The sequence below is a fragment of the Trematosphaeria pertusa genome (genome assembly GCF_010094035.1).
Source record: "Trematosphaeria pertusa strain CBS 122368 unplaced genomic scaffold BU26scaffold_24, whole genome shotgun sequence".
NCBI lineage: Eukaryota > Fungi > Ascomycota > Dothideomycetes > Pleosporales > Trematosphaeriaceae > Trematosphaeria > Trematosphaeria pertusa.
This window is the reverse complement of record NW_022987235.1, coordinates 330,040-333,904: the sequence shown is the minus strand read 5'-3', so window position 1 is coordinate 333,904 and position 3,865 is coordinate 330,040.

Sequence of the window (3,865 nt, the reverse complement as noted above, 5' to 3'; positions counted from 1 at the left end):
CGCTATACACCTATTATAAAAAGAATATACGTAGAGAGGCCTCTATTTCTATTATAGAAAACTAGAATATAATAAGACTAATTATAAGAAAAAGTATAAGAATAATATAAAGTAGAGTAGCTAGCTCTAGTTATTCTCTTAATTATATATATAATAGCTATAGAACCTATAACTATTTAATAACTATAGATATCTTCGCGGTAGATATAATACTAGGTCTAGCTAGAGTAGCTATAATAGCTAAGGCAGCCGCGGCTAAGACTAGAATACTAACCTATTCTTTAACTATTCTATAAGTAATAAGAGCGAGAGCTACATTAAAGGCAAGATCTCTTTAACTCTTACTAGCTCGTTCTCTAGTACTATAAGTATACCTACTAAATTAATTTCTCTATCTATAAGTACTTCTAACTATAGTAGTATAAAAAATAACTAGCCTCTAACTATAGTTATAGCTAGAGGTCTAAGAAGAGTATATATAAACAATAACCTTACTAGATATAGATAGTTCTTAGTAAGAAGAGCTCTTTCTAGCTTAGATCTATAGATAGTAAATTACTACTTATTTATATATTACTCTACCTTGCGTATTTACTCGTTACTACGCAAAGTCTTATTAATAGTAGCTGTTTAGGCTATAGCTTTATTAACTACTCTCTAGTTTAGTAATATAATATTCTACTATATACTATACTATTCTCTAGGCTCTTACTACTTATAGATAGATATATAAGTAATATACTTATATACTACTATATTATACCTATATCTATTAGTAACTACTATAAGTATTATATACTCTATATTATAAAGCTAGCTACTAATATACTAATTATTCTTAGCCTTCTATAGTTATAGTAATATAATCTAGCTATTAATTAGACCTCTATATTTATAACTTTTATCTTCTAGTACTATATAGCGTACTATAGTTCTAATAGTAGACTAGTACCTATAGTACTATAATACTAAGCGCCTAGTAAGACCTTTACCGCCTACTTTATATAGCCTTTACCTTAAATTACGCTTATATCTCTAGATTCCCCGCTAGCTACAGAGAACCGCGTCTCTATTCTAGGCAAAAAACTACTCTTTCTACTAAGTTAAAAATAAACTAAGTAGTTACTACTAATTACGCAAGATCTTTCTATAAAAACTAATAGCGCTTCTAGGTTAAACTATATTACGCTATTGTATAAAGATATACCTAAAGATATATAGAAAAAGAATATAAATAAAAGAAACTAACTACTAGAAATTCTACCTAAGCTTACGCTAGGCTACCTACACTATTATACCTACAATTCTAGAGTAGACAAAGATAGAATACCTAAATACTATAGTATAATAATTAGAAATACGTGCTCTATAAAGAAAATACTAGTCTAAAAAGTAGAAGGTATCTAGCTCTCTATAGTATAGATTAGAAAAGAACTATAACTATAGCTTAGTATTCTAGTTCTAGAACTAATATATAGACTATGCAAAGTACTTTAAATAGAAGATATTTATCTCTCTAAGACTGTAAATTTTGTCTAATTCTGTAAGTAGCTAGCTATTTAGGCTATTTAGGTTACATAGAATAACCTAGACAAGGTAGCCTAAGAAAGTAAGTAAGAGAAAGGTAATATACTTTCTAATCTTACTAAAGCTAAGTATTTTAATATTCTATTAGAACATATTAGTAACTAATTATATAATAAATTCTCTAGCTAATTCTATAATTTTTTAGATAATTACTAATAGGCTGTTTACCTCTATAGCCTTAAGTAAATAGATATTAATAAATTTCTAGAAGATAAGAAGCTTCTTTCTAAGTTAGAACTTAGAATAAGGCTGCTAGAATAGCTATAGAATAAGCTAGTAGAATTTCTTCTCTAGAAAGCTAACAAGCTACTACTAATAAGAGCTTAGAACTATAAGATTAATATTATTCTAGAAAAGAAGCTACTATATTAGAAGAATAGGCTCTTCTCTACTAAGAAATTAAAAGTTGTTAGAAAATAGCTAGATAATAACCTAAATAAGAGCTTTATACGTAAATTCTATTTACGTTATACTATACCTCTACTTCTAGTAGTAAAACTAGATAGAGAGGTGCGTATCTATTAAGACTACTAAGGTCTTAATAACATAACTATAAAGAACTAATACCTACTTCTACTAATTAGAGAAACGCTTAATACTCTATACAATGCTAAGGTATACACTAAGCTTAATATTATCGCCGCGTTTAATAAGCTAAGAATTATAGAAGGCTATAAATAGAAAATAGCCTTTATTACCTAATTTAGACTTTTTAAATTACTAGTTATACTATTTAGCCTCTATAATACGCTAGCCTTATTCTAGAACTATATTAACTATACGCTTTATAATCTTCTAAACCGCACGTGTACCGCGTACCTTAACAATATTCTTATCTACTCTGCGAATAAAAAGAAACACTATTAACACGTCTAAGACGTAGTCTAACAGCTTATTAATATAGGCCTTTAAATTAATATTAAGAAGTATAAATTTAAGGTTACTAAAATAAAATACCTTAGTCTTATTATCTCTCTAGGGGGGATCTGTATAGATCTAGAGAAGGTCTAGACTATTTATATATAGATAACGCCTCTACACCTAAAAGACCTATAGAAGTTTCTTAGCTTCTCTAACTTTTATTAACGTTTTATTTAAGACTTCTCTAAGATATATTAACTGCTAAACAAGCTACTACGTAAAGACACGCTATAGATCTAGACAGATAAGTATACGTAAGCCTTTAAGACTCTAAAGATATTATTTATAATAGCTCTAGTACTAGCAATATACAACTACATAAAAAAGATAATTCTTAAAATAGACGCCTCTAACTAGGCGTTAGAGGGCGTACTCTTATAGTATAATAACACTAGCGTACTCTACTCTATCGCGTACTTCTTAAGCAAGTATAGTACTACTAAGTATAACTATAAGATCTATAATAAAGAACTTCTCGCTATTATAAAGTTCTTAGAGAAGTAGCGCCTTAAGTTATAAGAAACTACTAAACTATTTAAGATTATTATAGATTATAAGAATCTTAAATACTTTACTATAATAAAGATACTCTTCTAGAGACAGGTCTGCTAGTCTAAATTTCTCTTATAATTTAACTTTCGTATTATATATTACCTAGAGAGTAAAGTAGTTAGACTAGACGCGTTAAGTTATATGCTAGGCAACTAACCTACAAAGAATAATCTTACTAATAACCGCGTTAAAAACTAGATATAGATAATACTACTACTAGAAAGATTTAATAAGAAGGTTCTTATAGAGCTTCTTTAAGATACTCTACTAGACGTAGTAGTACTTATTCTACTAGCTATAGATAAACTAATTAATAACCTATTATAGACTATATATAAGATATTAGACCTAGCATAGAAAATAATTACTACGCTAGAGAATCTATTAGTAAAGCGCTAGCTAAAATACCTTTAAAGACTTCTCTAGGTCTCTATACTTAATTATTAAGTCTAATAAAACTATATTTAGTATAGAGATTATATATTTATACTACTAAATAATAAACTACGTACGTAGATCTTATACTATATCTATAATACTAGCTCTACTAGCTACTCTAGATAGGTTAAAACTATAGACCTTATCTACTATAACTACTAGTAGCTATAAATCTTTTATAATATTAAGACTTATATATAAGCCTATACTATATACGTAAGAATAAAGACATCTAGACTTTTACTCTAGAGCTTCTTAAAACTACTACTAGTTCTATTCTAGGTATAGTCTAATATATTAGTTAACTATATTACTCTACTACCTAAGTATAAGTTATATAGTTAAAAATACAAATATATTCTTATAG